At 52.1% G+C, this 19,400-nt stretch overlaps 1 protein-coding gene across 11 annotated transcripts in view; it reads right to left on the reverse strand.

Moving 5' to 3' along the window:
- LOC140916778 (uncharacterized) overlaps positions 1–14,782 on the reverse strand; it is a 203,745-nt gene extending 188,963 nt beyond the window's left edge. For 3 of the 11 annotated variants that reach the window (XR_013636296.1, XM_078854302.1, XM_078854301.1), the window contains exons 1-2: positions 11,246–12,413; positions 8,535–8,628 (exon numbers count right to left, since the gene is read on the reverse strand). The gene's annotated coding sequence lies outside the window, so the exon portion shown is untranslated. Of the gene's footprint in view, positions 1–8,534; positions 8,629–11,245; positions 12,414–14,455 lie in introns of those variants that run through there. The other 8 variants (XR_012160645.2, XR_012160644.2, XR_012160643.2 and 5 more) reach the window with 6 other exon arrangements.
- Between the last annotated feature and the right edge of the window lie 4,618 nt (positions 14,783–19,400).

Below are 19,400 nucleotides of genomic sequence, written 5' to 3' on the forward strand. Positions count from 1 at the left end.
TCCCCAGCATGCCTTTGTGGGGGCTGGCCCCTTAAACTGGCACAAGCCAACAGCTGCAGGATAGATTTTGCAACTAGTAGCATTTCCTGGCTCTTCCAGCTGGTAAGTACCTACTATGATTTCCCCCTTTGCTTTGCTGTAGAAACTGGTTAATTATCCTGCTTTCCTATCTTATAGAAGCGCTGGGGCTCAGTTAGTTATACCTGTAAAGAGCTGTTAAAATGTAGCTAGTAAGTAATTAGGAAAGTCAAATGATAGGATCACCCTGAAAGGAACTAAAAGTTTACCCCAAAATAAATGGGTGTGTCAGACTATGCTGGCAAAGCTCCTCCCCAAACAGTCTGCAGGGATTAGGAGGAAGGGTAGTGGCCCTACCTAGTAGTCCCTTATACTTAAACAGTGGTAGTATGGCTGACTAGAACATCTTACAGGCTTTGAGGAGGATCTGCCTTGCCTTGCCTTGCCTTGCCTTAGCAGAGTGTAAGGGCACAGAGCTGGTCCGGGCGTGCTGCTGGTTCCCTGAAGATAACAAGGTACAGGTAACGGGGGTGGCTACTTTTTGAGGGCTCTGGTCTTCTCTCCCAGAGCTACAGAGCAGAGGAAAAACCATTGTTAGCATGGCGTGGCTGACTGTGATGGAAAATGGTACTCCCAGAACAAGGAGTGTTGGTGCAACAGTCTGTACTGATACCCAAGCATCTCCGTTAAGGCACCTAGTTCTATGTTTGTGTGCTGAAATTGGCACTTGGGCACCACGATGCTAATGGGGGCGCTCAAGGTCAACTGCTGTCTCTGTGCCTTGTGATCTCTAGGCCCTGTGCTGCATGCTATGGCTAGAGAACTGCTATTTCTGTGAGTCTGTTAGTTCTTCATTGATGCTATAACTGAGATCATGGTTTACCAGGGTAGGCAGTGAGCTAAAGCCAGTGCATGGCAGAATTCTGAAATAGAAACTAGTAATAAAGAGAAGCTGGTTCACGTAGCAAATGGCTTTTCATTTCACAATATTCGTTAATGTGCTGACCTCGCAGCCAGCCTCCTACCAGCCACAGGAAAAAGTGTAATTCTGTGGTAACTACAACTCCGAGCACAAATTACAGGCCTGCCAACAGCGGAAAGCAAACATCCTATTACACAGGTTTGTTTTCAGTGCTAAAATAATAGTATATTTCAACAGTTGGCAACCAATAAAGAAGTCTGAATGCCAAAGTCTTTTAGCAGAAAGGTACACAGGGAAGGGGCAGATTGAAAAGAAAAAGGCTGCACTGTTCCTGGAAAACTTCATTACCAGGCAGTGGTATCTTATGGGCCAATCTATCACTGCTCTGAATGTGTTCAAATTCAGAGCCGATTAAGCTTGGTAGAACCTCAACATGCCTCTTTCAACAAATTACCTCTTGCTGGGCTAATTAGCCTTACTTAGGGCTTGTCTACATGAGGAAATTGACTCTCACAGCTAGAGTGAAATAACCCTAATAATAATTATTCTGCTATCGCTATGCCAGTCAGTTTTTCCATGTAGCGAAGCCCAAAGAGAACTATGCACTCTTCTAAATCAAAGTGAATTATAGTTCCATAATGTATCTTACCAGCATCTCTCTTGCCATATGAAATCTGCTTTTAATATGCTTGTTTCATATCTCTTTATATTGAACACTTAATTGCTAATTATAAGTCAATTAGGAAATGGTGAACAATAAACACTTTTTTCAGTTCAAAATTAGTCATAAACTCTTCACACAACAAATCATCATCTAAAGGAAAACAATCCTTGTGATCTTTTAGAACTCACCAGTGAACTCGGGCATGTTCTTCCTGCAGGAAAGACTTGAGCTTGGAGCTGCTCCTTTCCAGCGTCAAGCAGAAGGCTTCACTGCAGGGCTGTTTTGCACACTGCAAATACTCTTAAGAATAAAATGGAGTCTCCCTCATACATCTGCATTATGATAGTCTTTAATTACATGATCACATTATATGTCTTCCACAGGACTGCTGCCTCATTTAGCATACAGCATGGATAACTATTTAGTAATTCCTTGTGTGCTTTTGATGGTGCTTTCATCATAGTTTCTTAATTCACCACAAACACTGAATTTATCTTCACAACACCCTGTGAGATGAGTTGTTATCCCCATTTATATGCAGGGAACTGAGGCATGGATTAAAGACACTGTTTAAAAAATGCTAACTAATTTTGGGTGTCTCCTTCAAAAGTCAAAGGGCCTGAGTTTTTATTTTTGAGTATGTAACATTTTAAATGTTCAAAGCTTGAATTCTATTGACCTCAGTTATTGCTGAGCACTCACAACTACACTGACAATCAGACCCCAGGTATCTCATGTGGGACACCCAAATAATGGGGTACACAATTAGTGATCACTCGTGCAGTTTGGTTTAAGAGACTTGCTCAGCATCACATAGAAACTCTGTGGCAGAGGCAGGAATAGAATCCAGTTTTCTAGGGCAGTATTCAACTGCCTTAACCATGAGAACTATCTTTTCTCTTCCTGTTGTCCTCAACCTCATTCACTTACGCACCTTCCAACCTCTGCAACAAATGAGGCAGGGTCCTACAGACAACAGCCTCCTTTACTACACAGCCCTGATTCATCCCCAGGGCAGGTCCAGCCTGTGTACTGAATGAGGCAGGTTCCTGTGGAAAATAGCATGTGATCGTGTAATTAAGGTCTGTAACATAATGCATAAGCACAAGGGGGCTCAATTAGAGTTGCATGTGTATCCTTAATTCTGGCATTTCCTAACTTTTGAGCGGTCGGCTGTGTGATCTTAATGTTCATTTAATATATTTTATTAACTCCTTACATTTTAAAAAAACAAAACAAATTGCCATGCAGAACTACATTGACCTTCCCCACACAGATCATCATCAAGGTGCAGGTAATCATCAAGTTTCAGATCTTTGGCATCAGAACTAACTGTGTAACTGGTAGCAATAGAAGGCTGTTATCATCTACATGAACCTGCCAGTACAGGGGAATGAGATACATGCTTTGCCAGTGGATTTCACAGCTGTTTGCTGACAGCAGAGGAATGAGGAGACTTGGGACTCCTGGGTTCAGTTCCAGGTTCTGTAGGGAAGCTACAGACCCTGTGTCCCCTAACTCCTGCCCTCTGCTGTTCTGCTCCTGCCCTTCCCTACCCACTTCTTCTTCCCTCCATCTTCTGTTCTTCTGACTCCTGTTCCTCTCCCCTCTGCATTCGAGTCAAGTCACTCCATTCCCTCCTTCCCCTCGTCATTGCCTGGGCCCAGCAGGTGGGCATCATCTCTCCTGTACTCTCAATCTCCCTGCTCTCAGTTCTGGTGCCTGGCACCATGGTGGCCCCCAGCAAGCAAAAGGAGCAATTGCAGGAAAAAGAGCCTGCTCAGCCCCTGCACTTCAGGGAAGGACCATGCACTGTGGGGATGGCACATAAGAGCTGTGAGGGCACAGAGACTGCTTATGACGGACAGAATCTTCAGAGAATTTAGCTGCCAGGCTCTGAGCAAGTCTCTACTGGGCATTTGTGAACGGAGATCTTTCAGGGTTCTAACTTGGCCAAATTTGGGTGTACTGTCACAGGGATGACAAGTCACGTCCCTGACATCAGGGAGACCTCATCCTTCACCAAAGGCTCTTACCCTGTCATGGGATAAGGGGGAAGGTCCTCTCATGGATCAGTAACTGGTTAAAAGACAGGAAACAAAGGTAGGGATAAATGGTTCATTTTTGGAATGGAGGGGTAAATAGTAGAGTCCCCTAGGGGTTTGTACTGGGACCTGTGCTGTTCAACATATTCTTCAATGATCTGGAAAAAGGAGTAAACAGTGAGATGCCAAAGTTTGCAGATGATACAAACTACTCAAAATAGTTAAGTCCAAAGCAGACTGTGAAGAGTTACAAATGGATCTTACAGAACTGGGTGACTGGACAACAAAATGGCAGATGAAATTCAATGTTGAAAACAGCGAAGTGATGATGCACATCAGAAAACAATTCCCAATTATACATATAAAATGATGGGGAGTCTAAATCAGGGGTGGGCAAACTTTTTGGCTCAAAGGCCACATCGGGGTTGCAAAACAGTATGGAGGGCCGGGTAGGGAAGGCTGTGCCTCCCCAAACAGCCTGGCCCCTGCCCCCTATCCACCCCCTCCCACTTTCTGCCCCCTGACTGTCCCCCTCAGAACCCCCAACCCATCCACCCCCCCCCCCGCTCCTTGTCCCCTGACCACCCCTAACTATCCCACCAGGACCCCACACCCTATCCAACCACCCTGCTCCCTGTCCCCTGACTGTCCCAACCCCTATCCACACCCCCGCCCCCTGAGACTTCCATGCCTATCCAACCCCCCCCCCCGCTCCCTGTCCCCAACTGCCCCCCTGGGACCTCACCTCCTATACAACCCCCAGCCTGTCACCTGACCGCCCCCCCAAACCTCTGCCCCATCCAACCGCTCCCTGTCCCCTGACTACTCCCTGGGACTTCCTGCCCCTTATCCAAACCCCCGCCCCCTTACCAGGTCGCTCAGAGCAGCAGGACAGGCTTATTTGAAATCCTGGGAGGTGGGCAGGCGCAAGCCGAGCTGCCTGCATAGCTGCAGGGGAGGGCCTGGGGGCGAGCCTCCCCAGCCGGGAGCTCAGGGGCTGGGCAGGACGGTCCCATGGGCCACAGTTTGCCCACCCCTGGTCTAAATTATCTGTTACCATTCAAGAAAGAGCTCTTGGAGTCATTGAACAGATGTTTTCAGAGAACTATCCACAATGTGCAGCAGCAGTCAAAAAAGCTAACAATGTTAGGAACCCTAAGGAAAGGGATAGCTAATAAGAGAGTAAATGTCATAATGCCACTAGATAAAATCTATGGTACACCCACACCTTGAATACTGTTTGCAATTCCAGTTATCACATCTCAAAAAGATAGATTTGAATTGGAAAAGATTCGGAGGGTGGGGGGAATATTATTAGAGGCATGGAACAGCATCCCTATATAGGAGAGATTAAAAAGACTACAGCTGGTCATCTTAGAAAAGAAACAACTAAGGGAGGATATAATAGAGGTCTATAAAATCATGACTGGTGTGGAAAAAGTGAATGAGGAAGTGTTTTCATGTTATGTGAAGGGATAAATAACTAGGGCATCACCTAATGAAATTAAGAGATAGCAGGCTTAAAACAAACATAAGAAAGTACTTCTTCACATAGTGAAAAGTCAACCTGTAGAACTTGTTGCAAAGGGATGTTGTGAAAGTCAAAAGTATAACTGGGTTCAAAAACAAATTAGAAAAGTCATGGAGGACAGGTCCATCAATGGCTATTAGCCAAGATGGTCAGGGTTGCAAACACATGCTCTGGGTGTCCCTAAGCCTCTGACTGCCAGAAGCTGGGGATGGATCATGTGATAACAGATCTGTTCTGTTTCAGAGTAGCAGCTGTGTTAGTCTGTATCCGCAAAAAGAAAAGGAGTGGCTCCTTAGACTAACAAATTTATTTGAGCATAAGCTTTCGTGAGCTACAGCTCACTTCATCAGATGCTCTTCTGATCATTCCCTCTGAAGCATCTGGCATTGGTCACTGTTGGAAAACAGGATACTGAGTTAGATGAACTCTGGTCTGACCCAGTATGGCCATTCTTATGTTAATCCCTGCAAAGTCTCTGCTCCAAAGAATGGAGGCACCAAGGCATCTCAATGAAATAATTGTCTGAATGTTAATGGATGGAAAAACATACTTCCCTTAATACTGGTCTTGGAAAAACCTGAAACATTTTAGCTGATGCTTCCCAAAACATTCACCCACAGGCCGATACCAGGCATGAAAAACTTCATCCCAAATAGTTTGGCAAATTTTATAAGCAACTGAAAACGGGTCTTATAATAATGGAAACATCAGGCACACTTAACTGTAGGCAGCTCTACCTACATCACCTATTCTAAATCTGCCAAATAAAGCACACAACCACTCCCAGCACTCTCTTCAGGAAAATCTCCCACTGACTTCAGTGCTCATAAATCCGTTTAAGGTATCTGTGTATGAAAGGTCATATATACATGTAAGATCATTATCATTAAATAGCATGAGTCCTGACTTCATGACAATAGCTGAAACTATTTTAAAACCTCTCAATCAAAACTTAACATGTTGCTGTGTATAGGTGTAAAAATGCAGATATCAGGATATACAAGATGTTTGTATCTGCAGTAATATGAGGATGACTGTCATAAACACTAATCCTTTCTCTAAATAAGTCCCTCTTGCTTTAGGGCTGAACTATTACAATAAAATTAATCAAAATAGTTTCCATTTGATAATGGAAAAACCCCACTATAAAAAACATAGTTTGCCTCAGTCATTTAAAAGTTTCAATACAGAGTGTTTAAAACTAGATATTGGTCTTTCCCAGCTTCAAATCACATCTTAAACTAATTCAGTAATGTGTGGCACATGAAAGCTTACATTAATGGATAATACTCCAAGAAAAATGCTCAATCCTATAAACAGCTATATATAATAGAAACAAGAGGCAGAATGAAATAGCAGGCTGTTACTGTTACCATAAAAATGTGTTAAATGTATGTTGTAAATTGATTGACTTAAGATCTTGCCAAGTTGATGAAGTAGGACTTGATTTCTCAGTGCATAATATAAATCTGGGGCTCACTCCAGCATGGCTGAATATAACTCCTTGTCCCTGGCCATGGGATTTAAGCAACTCTAGCCAGCATTGTGATATCCTAGAATCATAGAATATCAGGGTTGGAAGGGACCCCAGAAGGTCATCTAGTCCAACTCCCTGCTCGAAGCAGGACCAATTCCCAGTTAAATCATCCCAGCCAGGGCTTTGTCAAGCCTGACCTTAAAAACCTCTAAGGAAGGAGATTCTACCACCTCCCTAGGTAACGCATTCCAGTGTTTCACCACCCTCTTAGTGAAAAAGTTTTTCCTAATATCCAACCTAAACCTCCCCCGCTGCAACTTGAGACCATTACTCCTCGTTCTGTCATCTGCTACCATTGAGAACAGTCTAGAGCCATCCTCTTTGGAACCCCCTTTCAGGTAGTTGAAAGCAGCTATCAAATCCCCCCTCATTCTTCTCTTCTGCAGGCTAAACAATCCCAGCTCCCTCAGCCTCTCCTCATAACTCATGTGTTCCAGTCCCCTAATCATTTTTGTTGCCCTTCGCTGGACTCTCTCCAATTTATCCACATCCTTCTTGAAGTGTGGGGCCCAAAACTGGACACAGTACTCCAGATGAGGCCTCACCAATGTCGAATAGAGGGGAACGATCACGTCCCTCGATCTGCTCGCTATGCCCCTACTTATACATCCCAAAATGCCATTGGCCTTCTTGGCAACAAGGGCACACTGCTGACTCATATCCAGCTTCTCATCCACTGTCACCCCTAGGTCCTTTTCTGCAGAACTGCTGCCTAGCCATTCGGTCCCTAGTCTGTAGCTGTGCATTGGGTTCTTCCGTCCTAAGTGCAGGACCCTGCACTTATCCTTATTGAACCTCATCAGATTTCTTTTGGCCCAATCCTCCAATTTGTCTAGGTCCTTCTGTATCCTATCCCTCCCCTCCAGCGTATCTACCACTCCTCCCAGTTTAGTATCATCCGCAAATTTGCTGAGAGTGCAATCCACACCATCCTCCAGATCATTTATGAAGATATTGAACAAAACCGGCCCCAGGACCGACCCTTGGGGCACTCCACTTGATACCGGCTGCCAACTAGACATGGAGCCATTGATCACTACCCGTTGAGCCCGACAATCTAGCCAGCTTTCTACCCACCTTATAGTGCATTCATCCAGCCCATACTTCCTTAACTTGCTGACAAGAATACTGTGGGAGACCGTGTCAAAAGCTTTGCTAAAGTCAAGAAACAATACATCCACTGCTTTCCCTTCATCCACAGAACCAGTAATCTCATCATAAAAGGCGATTAGATTAGTCAGGCATGACCTTCCCTTGGTGAATCCATGCTGGCTGTTCCTGATCACTTTCCTCTCATGCAAGTGCTTCAGGATATACCAATATAAACCTCCATACCCACTCAGAACAAATCCCAGTGTGTCTTTTCTCTACTCCCATTAAAGTAACATATTGTGTATAGACAGAACTCCAGTTTCAGAACAAACAGCCACAGGAACAAGCAAAGACACTGTGTCAAACCTTGCATATCTTTCTTTGCTAGCAATCCCCCTGGATTTCACTGGCAAATGAGAGCAGAATGTGTCTAACATGTACAAATCAGTCCCATGTACAGAATGGAGGGACCTGAAATTCGTTAGGTGATATTCATGCTGAAACAAATAGTTTAAATGGAATTAACATACAACTGTATAAGGACAGAACCCTACAGATGCTCTCTGCTGCATGCCATTCCAAAAGCAGCAACACGTTGTTATTGACTCCTAGTGCCTGAGGATCAGCTAGGCAAGTGCTTAAAATAAGGGCAAAAGCAAACTAAATAGCATGTGTGCTATACTGTCATTGACCTTCTTACATTAGAGATGGATTTGAATAATTACCCTGAAAGCCAGCAAAATGCACACAGTGTGGGGCTGCCTGAGTAGGGCTGGATTTCAGTGATGTCCAGCTGTGAGTCTCAAGACTAAGAATCTCCTTTTAAGAAAAGAACAGATAGTTAAAGAACATACTTCAAAAGGAAGTGTTGTAACCACTTAAAGACCTTTACACATGAACACTGGTTGCACAGATATTCTGGTAGGCCATCATACATCCTTTCCAGTCAACAACCTCTGAACTGCATGCAGAATATCTCCAACTCTTGAGTTGGGGAGCATAAAAATAAGTATAACCAATTAAAACTACAGGCCAAACTCTGGCCTGCTGTAAGCATCCCGTCCCGTCCATGTCTCTCCTCCATCACCCTCCCCCCCACACACACACACACGCAGCCGATGCCAAAATATCACTCTTTATGTACTCTGAATTTAAAACCCTCTACAGAGCCCTGTTCCAGACCTGAATTCATGACCAACATAAGGGAACAAGAAGCCCTGAAGGTCAGATCCACAAATAACTATAAAATCCTTAAACCTGTAGTTTGCCCCACCTCAGAGAGCTTATAGTCAATCTCTTTGGTATATATCTGGATGGTACCCTACATAATGGGGGCTAGGGCCACTAAGCACTGCTGTGACCCAAATCATGGGATCATGTAGTTAGACTGAATCATAATGCAAGTGCACAGGGAGCCTTCATTATGGTATTTCCTAAATTTTGTGTTTGACTTTGCAGCCTTAGTAATGTGTGGAAAGCAATGACTAAAGGGGAATATGATAGAAATCTATAAAATCATGACTGGTGTGGAGAAAGTAAATAAGGAAGTGTTGTTTACTCCCTCTCACAAGAACTAGGGGTCACCAAATGAAATTAATAGGCAGCACGTTTAAAACAAAAGGAAGCATTTCTTTCACATAATGCACAGTCAACCTGTGGAACTCCCTGCCAGAGGATGTTGTGAAGGCCAAGACTATAACAGGGTTCAAAAAAGAACTAGATAAATTCATGGAGGATAGGTCCATCAATGGCTATTAGCCAGGGTGGACAGGGATGGTGTCCCTAGCCTCTGTTTGCCAGAAGCTGGGAATGGGCAACATGGGATGGATCACTTGATTACCTGTTCTGTTCATTCCCTCTGGGGCACCTGGCATTGACCACTGTCGAAAGACAGAATACTGGGCTAGATGGATCTTTGGTCTGACCCAGTATGGCCATTCTTATGTGTAATATCCTAGGCTTTAAACAGAGTTCATTCAGTTTGTTTTTTTGATTCAATCATATGGACACTGACATGGCTCATTAGTAAGGGTTGCAATCTTTAGATCTACTTGAACTAATGGAGTAACTGATAGCAGTAGTAGGCTCTCCTCCTCAGTGGACCAGCACTAGAGGGAGATGAAACATTTTGTGAATGGGGTTCACAGATGTTTTCTCTCAGCAGAGGAATGGTGAGACTCAAACCTTGGCCTCCATTCCCAGCTCTTCAGTGGACTGTGCTCTATGGGGCAAAACTCTTCTGCCCATTCCCTCCACCCAAAAGTGTGACCTCTCTGCCCTGCTCTCTCTAACATGTCCCTGTCCTATCTCTTCTCCACCCTGGCTCCTCATCTAACCCCTCTCCTCACCTAGACAATCCCAGTCTCCACTAAACAGGTTTCTCATCCCAGTCTCCCTGCTCAGTTTGCACCACTGCCCCCAGCTCCTTGTCCCAATCTCTGCGCAGCCAGTCCCAGTTTCCCCAGGCTTTTCATCAGATCTTCCCCCTGTCCAACTGGGTCTCAGTCCCAGTTTCCTTCCCTGCCAGTCAGTCTTCCACCCAGTCTCCCCACACTTCCCCTTCCAAGCTTTGTCCACCCAGTCCCACCCCCATCCCAACTCCCAGTCTTTCTGTCCCTACCTTCCCACCAGCCACCAGTCCAGTGTCTTCCCCCCACCAGCTATTTGTCCTAATCTATTTCCTATTCCCCCTGCAAACCAGCTTCCCCCCCTCCATTTGAATCAAGCAGCTGCCTCCTCCATGCCACCTGGGCCCAGCAGGGGGGCATTTAGTGCTTAGGAGAGAAGCTCTCTCTGCTCTCAGTTCAGGCCTCCAGACCCCAGCACAACCTGCAGCAGTTCAGAGCTGCAATTACAGGGAAAGTCCTACTAAGCCCCAGGCTGGAGTATGCCCAATGCAGGCAAAATCTTTAGGCACTTAACTGGCAAACTTTAAAGTCTCTAATGAGTATGTGTGAACTGCAACTGGGGGCACATCTATACTGGCAGAGTTACAGCACAGACAGTTACAGTGCCGCTCAGAGAGTGCTGAAGGAAAACCACTGTTGTGTGTTCACACTGTCAGCTGCCTGCGCAATAGCATGTTTGCACTTGCAGTGGTATTTGGAGCAGTGCACTCTGGGCAGCTACCCCACAGAGCATCTCTTTCTCTTCTGCCGCTAACTTGTGGGAAGCCAGAGGGGGTCGCGGGGCATCCTGGGTCCTGTCCCATTGACCTAGGATGCATTGCTTTGCATCCCAGCAATCCCTGTGCGTCTGTCCGCATTTAGCACCATCTTTCAACGGTTTGTGTACTGTGCACCCTGTCTCTTCGGGCTGCAGGAATGGATCCCGAACTGTTGACCAGGATGCTGTTCTCTCTGACCAACATGTCCCGAGTGGCAGTGCAGTTATTCCTTAAACTACAAAGGCAGGAGGAGTGCGACATTGATCTCACCACACATAGTAGCTACAACACGAGCTTGCTTGTGGCATTCACGGAGGTGCTGACCACAGTGGAACGCTCCTTTTGGGCTCAGGAAACAAGCACTGAGTGGTGGGATCACATCATGATGCATGTCTTGGATGAGGAGCAGTGACTGCAGAACTTTCGGATGAGGAAAGCCACATTCATGGCACTGTGTGATGAGCTCACCCCAGCCTTGCAGCGAAAGGACATAAGAATGAGGGCTGCCCTGCCGTTGGAGAAGCGTGTGGCGATTGCACTATGGAAGCTGGCTACTCCAGACTGCTACTGATTGGTTGCTAATCAGTTCGGCGTGGGCAAGTCTACCATTGGACTCGTGCTGAAGGAAGCGTCCAGGGCCATTAATTGCATCCTGCTCTGAAATACTTTGCACAAATGGGCTTCCCTAAGTACGGAGGGGTGATAGATGGCATGCAGAGTCCAATTCTGGCACCAGCCCACCTAGGCACTGAGTACATTAAGCGGAAGGAGTATTTCTCTATGGTTCTCCAGGAGCTTGTGGATCACCATGGGCATTTCACAGATATGAATGCAGGCTGGTCTGGAAAGGTGCATGACGCATGCATCTTTCAGAACACTGGCCTGTTCCAGAAGCTGCAAACAGGGACTTTCTTCCCAGACCAGAAGATCACCGTAGGGGAAGTCGAAATGCCCACTGTGAGCCTGGGAGACTGCCTACCCGTCCATGCCACGGCTTACGAGGCCAGGCCCAGGCACCTTGACCGCAGCCAGGAGCAGTTCCACAGCAGGCTGAGCTGGCGCAGAATGACTGTGGCGTGTGCTTTCGGCCGTTTAAAAGCCCGCTGGCGCTGCCTGTAGGGGAGGCTGGACCTGGCCGATGACCTAGTCCCGGGCTTATAGCCGGGCGCTGGCGCGCCACGGGACGTGTGGCGGGAGGGCGAAAGCTTGGCCCAGGGCTGGCGCCGAGGCCAGGGCTCTGAGCGGGGCCCCAGGGCTCTGAGCGGGGCCCCGGGGATCAGCCACGCCTTGAGGCGGCAGTTTGACGCTTCAGGCTGGAGCCCCGGCCGCCCTGCGGGCTGCTCAGGCCCCGGTGGGCCAGGGCCGGCCCCGCCGCCCACGAGCCGGGGCCGGGGCACAGACCGGGCGCCCCGCCAAGGCCCCGCTCGGGGCTCCCCCGGCTCCCCCTTCGCCGGGGAGGCCCCAGCCCGCTCCTGCCGCCGCCGCAGCTCTGCGCCCGGCCCCGGCCCCGCCCCGGGGGGGCCTGCTCGGCTCTCCCCGGCCCGGCCCGGCCCGGCCCGCAGCACGGCGGGGGCCGCGACCTGTCCCTGGCGGGGCCCGTCCGCCGCCCCCCCGCCGGAGCCGCTTCCCGCGCGGCAGGAGCGGGCGGGGCCCTGGCTGGGGGCGGGGCCGGGGCGCGCGGCAGGAGCGGGCGGGGCCCTGGCTGGGGGCGGGGCCGGGGCGCGCGGCAGGAGCGGGCGGGGCCCTGGCCGGGGCCGGGGGCGGGGCGCGCGGCAGGAGCGGGCGGGGCCCTGGCCGGGGGCGGGGCCGGGGCGCGCGGCAGGATCGGGCGGGGCCCTGGCCGGGGGCGGGGCCCTGGCCGGGGCGCGCGGCAGGAGCGGGCGGGGCCGGGGCCGGGGAGCGCGGCAGGAGCGGGCGGGGCCCTGGCCGGGGGCGGGGCCGGGGCCGGGGAGCGCGGCAGGAGCGGGCGGGGCCCTGGCCGGGGGCGGGGCCGGGGCGCGCGGCAGGATCGGGCGGGGCCCTGGCCGGGGGCGGGGCCGGAGCCGGGGAGCGCGGCAGGAGCGGGCGGGGCCCTGGCCGGGGGCGGGGGCGGGGCCCTGGCCGGGGGCGGGGCCGGGGAGCGCGGCAGGAGCGGGCGGGGCCCTGGCCGGGGGCGGGGCCGGGGCGCGCGGCAGGAGCGGGCGGGGCCCTGGCCGGGGGCGGGGCCGGGGAGCGCGGCAGGAGCGGGCGGGGCCCTGGCCGGGGGCGGGGCCGGGGCCGGGGAGCGCGGCAGGAGTGGGCGGGGCCCTGGCCGGGGGCGGGGCCGGGGAGCGCGGCAGGAGCGGGCGGGGCCCTGGCCGGGGGCGGGGCCGGGGCGCGCGGCAGGAGCGGGCGGGGCCCTGGCCGGGGGCGGGGCCGGGGAGCGCGGCAGGAGCGGGCGGGGCCCTGGCCGGGGGCGGGGCCGGGGAGCGCGGCAGGAGCGGGCGGGGCCCTGGCCGGGGCCGGGGAGCGCGGCAGGAGCGGGCGGGGCCCTGGCTGGGGGCGGGGCCGGGGCGCGCGGCAGGAGCGGGCGGGGCCCTGGCTGGGGGCGGGGCCGGGGCGCGCGGCAGGAGCGGGCGGGGCCCTGGCCGGGGGCGGGGCCGGGGGCGGGGCGCGCGGCAGGAGGGGGCGGGGCCGGGGCCGGGGAGCGCGGCAGGAGCGGGCGGGGCCCTGGCTGGGGGCGGGGCCGGGGCGCGCGGCAGGAGCGGGCGGGGCCGGGGCCGGGGCCGGGGAGCGCGGCAGGAGCGGGCGGGGCCCTGGCCGGGGGCGGGGCCGGGGCCGGGGCCGGGGAGCGCGGCAGGAGCGGGCGGGGCCCTGGCTGGGGGCGGGGCCGGGGCCGGGGAGCGCGGCAGGAGCGGGCGGGGCCCTGGCCGGGGGCGGGGCCGGGGAGCGCGGCAGGAGCGGGCGGGGCCCTGGCCGGGGGCGGGGCCGGGGCGCGCGGCAGGAGCGGGCGGGGCCCTGGCCGGGGGCGGGGCCGGGGAGCGCGGCAGGAGCGGGCGGGGCCCTGGCTGGGGGCGGGGCCGGGGCCGGGGAGCGCGGCAGGAGCGGGCGGGGCCCTGGCCGGGGCCGGGGGCGGGGCCCTGGCTGGGGGCGGGGCCGGGGAGCGCGGCAGGAGCGGGGGCGGGGCCCTGGCCGGGGGCGGGGGCGGGGCCCTGGCTGGGGGCGGGGCCGGGGAGCGCGGCAGGAGCGGGGGCGGGGCCCTGGCCGGGGGCGGGGGCGGGGCCCTGGCTGGGGGCGGGGCCGGGGAGCGCGGCAGGAGCGGGGGCGGGGCCCTGGCCGGGGGCGGGGCGCGCGGCAGGAGGGGGCGGGGCCCTGGCTGGGGGCGGGGCAGGCAGCTCGGGCCTGGCGGCTCCGCTCACGCGCCGGCGGGAAGCCCGGCGCCCGGTGTGTCGCGTGTGAAGGCCGCCGGCCGTTGCGCATCGTGACTGTCGCGCTCGTGGCTCGGCGAGGTTTTGCTCTCACCAGCTCCCAGTTCCGCCGCCGTCCCCACTTTGCCCTTATGCGAGATGGCCGCCGCCTCCCTCTGAGGACCAGGGGACCGAGGCTATAGGCTGCCCTCAGTCAAGATGGCGGCCAGCCCCAGGCGGCTCTGCGTGTGGCCGTGAGGCTGCCCCTAGTGAAAATGGCCTCCCAGGGGGCCGAGGCCAGGCTGGCCCCGGGGAAGATGGCGGCCGCCTGCGCTCCCGGGAAGGAGAAGGGGGCCGTGAGGAGGCGCCTGAGCCGCTAGAACAGCCTTCCCCGGGGTGACTGAACCCCAGGCCTTTCCCCCAGCCGCCTGAACCGCCCGGGTTTTATGGCCAGGCAGTTGCTTTGGCAGCCCTAAGAGGGGCCCTCATGCAATGAACCATAGAGCAAAAGGGGCGTGGGCAGAGTAGCCGCAGTGCAGGCCCTATGGCAGGAAAGAGCCATAGAGCTGGAGGGGGCTGGGAGTGCGCCCTCTCGTGGCTGGAGTGCGTCACTGCCGCTCAGCCGGTTGCAGGCTGAGCAAGTGCAGACGGACTGAGTCTGATCCGGTGATGCTGCTCCCATGGGCGCTAGGGACCCAGCTCTGTGAGCCCTGGTCTCCAGGTGCACGGGGGCATGGGGCTGAGCCTGCGCCCGGGCAGACAGGGACAGTGGGATTGGCAATGGAGGGAGGAGAGAGCCTGGGGGCTGCTGGATACGCAGCGTGAAACCCCAGTGTGTGTAAATGGTGACTTCCTCTCATTAGGCAAACGAAGCCATGTCTAATCATCTCATTATGCAAATGAATTCATGCCCTAATTTGCAGACTGGTGGACCCTCAGCCTTAACAAATGTGAGCAGTGACAAGTGGCTGTGGGGCAGAGAGGGAACGGGAGGGGTAAGAAACTGAGGGGGAATATGGTAGGGCAGGGAGCTGTTGGGGAGCATGATGACGTGAGGGGCAGGGACAGGATAGCGAAGAAGGAGGGGGATAGAGAGTGCCAGGCTGAAAGAACTGTTGGGAAACCAGTGCTGGGAGGCTGCCCGGCCCAGCAGGGAGGCTGCCCTTCTAATCAGTCAATTCCAGGTTGAATTCCTGAACCAGAGATGGTAAAACATGTAGGAACCCTGATACAGATAGACTGGATCAGACCCAGGCCCCATCTAGTCCAGTGTCCTGTCTCTGAACAGTGACTAGCACCAAATGCTTCAGAGGAAGATGCAAGAAACCGCATAGTAGCAGTTATGGGTTAATCTGCCCTTCATACTAGGTTTCATCCTGGTCTAACAGTTAGATTGGTTTAGGCCCTAAAGCAGGAGGTTTAGTATCCCTTCTAAAGTGTAGTTGTCATTCATTATAACTCTGGACAGTCATTAGATACATATAAATGATCACTTGCTTTTTTTAATCTTGTTAAATTCTTGGCCTTGACTACTTCCTGTGGCAGTGAGTTCCACTGACTAATTAGAGGTTGTTTGAAAAAATATTTCTTGTTACCAATTTTGAATTTGCCCCTTTTTAACTTCATTGACTGGCCCTCAGTTCTTACGTTGCAATGCAGGGAGGGCAGAAGTTGGACTGGAGCCTTTGCCCTCAAGGCTCAAGCAAGAATGAAACCAAAACCACCAGACTATTCATTTTTATCACATGATTTTTTTTCAGGGTCTGACTCTTAATTTTTGAGCCCTTTGCTTGGCAGCATGGCAGGAATGACTCACTGCAATAGAACCAAGTTAACAGCAGAGGGTATTGGCTTGTATAAAGCACTGGCTGTAATCTGCTGACTGCTGTGGAGGAACACAGTATTCCTGTAAAAAGAACAGGAGGACTTGTGGCACCTTAGAGATGAACAAATTTATTTGAGCACAAGCTTTCGTGAGCTACAGCTCACTTCATCGGATGCATGCAGTGGAAAATACAGTGGGGAGATTGATATACACAGAGAACATGAAACAATGGGTGTTACCATACACACTGTAAGGAGAGGTTTCAGAGTAACAGCCGTGTTAGTCTGTATTCGCAAAAAGAAAAGGAGTACTTGTGGCACCTTAGAGACTAACCAATTTATTAGAGCATAAGCTCACGAAAGCTTATGCTCTAATAAGTTGGTTAGTCTCTAAGGTGCCACAAGTACTCCTTTTCTTTTTACTGTAAGGAGAGTGATCAGGTAAGGTGAGCTATTACCAGCAGAAGAGTTTTAAAAAAAAAAAAAAAAAAAAGAAACCTTTTATAGAGATAATCAAGGTGGGCCATTTCCAGCAGTTGACAAGACTGTCTGAGGAACAGCGGGGGGGAGGAATAGTTTTACTTTGTGTAATGACACATCCACTCCCAGTCTTTATTCAAGCCTTAGTTAATTGTATCCAGTTTGCAAATTAATTCCAATTCAGCAGTCTCTCATTGGAGTCTGTTTTTGAAGTTTTTTTGTTGAAGAAATGCCACTTTTAGGTCTGTAACTGAGTGACCAAAGAAACTGAAGTGTTCTCCGACTGGTTTTTGAATGTTATAATTCTTGACGTCTGATTTGTGTCCATTTATTCTTTTATGTAGAGACTGTCCAGTTTGGCCAGTGTACATGGCAGAGGGGTATTGCTGGCACATGATGGCATATATCACATTGGTAGATGTGCAGGTGAACGAGCCTCTGATAGTGTGACTGATGTGATTAGGCCCTATGATGGTGGCCCCTAAATAGATATGTGGACACAGTTGGCAACGGGCTTTGTTGCAAGGATAGGTTCCTGGGTTAGTGGTTCTGTTGTGTGGTTGCTGGTGAGTATTTGCTTCAGGTTGGGGGACTGGCTGTAAGCAAGGACTGGCCTGTCTCCCAAGATCTGTGAGAGTGATGGGTCATCCTTCAGGATAGGTTGTAGATCCTTAATGATGCACTGAAGAGGTTTTAGTTGGGGGCTGAAGGTGATGGCTAGTGGTGTTCTGTTATTTTCTTTGTTGGGCTTGTCCTATAGTAGGTAACTTCTGGGAACTCTTCTGGCTCTGTCAATCTGTTTCTTCACGTCAGCAGGTGGGTATTATAGTTGTAAGAATGCTTGATAGAGATCTTGTAGGTGTTTGTCTCTGTCTGAGGGGTTGGAGCAAATGCGGTTGTATGGTAGAGCTTGGCTGTAGACAATGGATCGTGTGGTGTGGTCTGGATGAAAGCTGGAGGCATGTAGGTAAGCATCACGGTCAGTAGGTTTCCGGTATAGGGTGGTTTTTACGTGACCATCGCTTATTAGCACCGTAGTGTCCAGGAAGTGGATCTCGTGTGTGGACTGGTCCAGGCTGAGGTTGATGGTGGGATGGAAGTTGTTGAAATCATGGTGGAATTCCTCAAGGGCTTCTTTTCCATGGGTCCAGATGATGAAGATGTCATCAATGTAGCGCAAGTAGAATAGGGGCATTAGGGGACGAGAGCTGAGGAAGCGTTATTCTAAGTCAGCCATAAAAATGTTGGCATACTGTGGGGCAATGTGGGTACCCATAGCAGTATACATTGTCCCCTGAAGGTATACGTTGTCCCCAAGTGTGAAATAGTTGTGAGGACAAAGTCACAAAGTTTAGCCACCAGGTTTGCCGTCACATTATCAGGAGTCCTGTTCCTGATGGCTTGTAGTCCATCTTTGTGTGGAATGTTGGTGTAGAGGGCTTCTACATCCATAGTGGCTAGGATGGTGTTTTCAGGAAGATCACCGATGGATTGTAGTTTCTCAGGAAGACAGCGGTGTCTCCTATAGATGCTCTCTCCTGCCTTCCAGGCAGGCCAGGCCAGAACGCTTTCTCACCTGCATAAGAGCTCACCAGTTTAATGAACACTATTCCAGTTGAAGAGCCAAAGCTACGCTCCTGGTTATGTCAACAAAGGCTCAGACCAGCAAATCCAGTAGAATCAAACGGAAACAGACTGTGTGCAAACAGTCCACGGCCAGGCTGGTCTGCATGTAACACTTGTGCCAGCTTAGCTATGTCAGGCCGGGGTGTGACCAACCACCCCCACAGTGATACCGCTGTGCCGACAGAGGTCTCCTCTTGGTGTAGCTAATGCAGTCCAGGGAGGCTGGGTGTTCCTACCCAGGCAGAGCCCTTTCTGTGGGTGTACTCTGTCTCTCCACCGGGGGTTTAAGCTGGCACAGGCTCTGTAACGCAGACCTAGCCTAAGAAACCTGGACATTCCTCTAGAGAAGGCAAAATCCCCTTCCCTGTACACAAAGGACATGTGCAGATCCCATATCCTGTGGTCCCAAAGGAACTGCTGGGAAACAGGTTTCTCTTGGGGTCAGAAGACAAAGGAAGGTCTCCAAACGGGTGACAACGAAACCGCCAGCACGCAGGCCATGGCTACGCTACAGCAGCACAACGGCAGCTATGGTGCCGTAGCACCACGCGGTAGACGTTTCCTGCTGCACGGGAAGGGGCTTTTCCTTCGGCCCAGGTAACCCAACCCCCGCAAGCAGTGGCCGGGAGGTTTGGGAGAATTCTGCTATCGACCTAGCCACGTCCACACCAGGGCTTAGGCTGGTTTAACCATGGCACTCAGGTGTGAATTTTTCACACCCATGAGCAGTGTAGCTAGCTCAATCTAAATGGTAAGTGTAGGCCAGTCAGGGTGGGTGGGGGGTAATTTGGTTGTGATTGAATCCATGCTCAAGCAGTCGGTACCTTTGTTCCCCAAACTCCTGAGGGCAGCCCCAGTTAGAATGAACCCTGCAATTCCATCCCAGGTTGGAGCAGAGTAACCAGAACTCCTGGGGGGAGCTGGCTCGGGGGCCTCGTCAGCCACTGCACTGGCTCCTATGTGGAAGACAAGAAATCTAGGCCCCAAAGTGAGACATAATACACATGCATACACAGGCTTATGCTATGTGTCTGACCAGTTTTCAAGCCCTTTTCTTAAGAAACCGGTCTCCAGGAGCAGGAATCACTTTCCTTCAGCCCACGTGCACTGAAGATGACAGGGACAGGGGC

The sequence above is a fragment of the Lepidochelys kempii genome, chromosome 9 (genome assembly GCF_965140285.1).
Source record: "Lepidochelys kempii isolate rLepKem1 chromosome 9, rLepKem1.hap1, whole genome shotgun sequence".
Classification (NCBI taxonomy): domain Eukaryota; kingdom Metazoa; phylum Chordata; order Testudines; family Cheloniidae; genus Lepidochelys; species Lepidochelys kempii.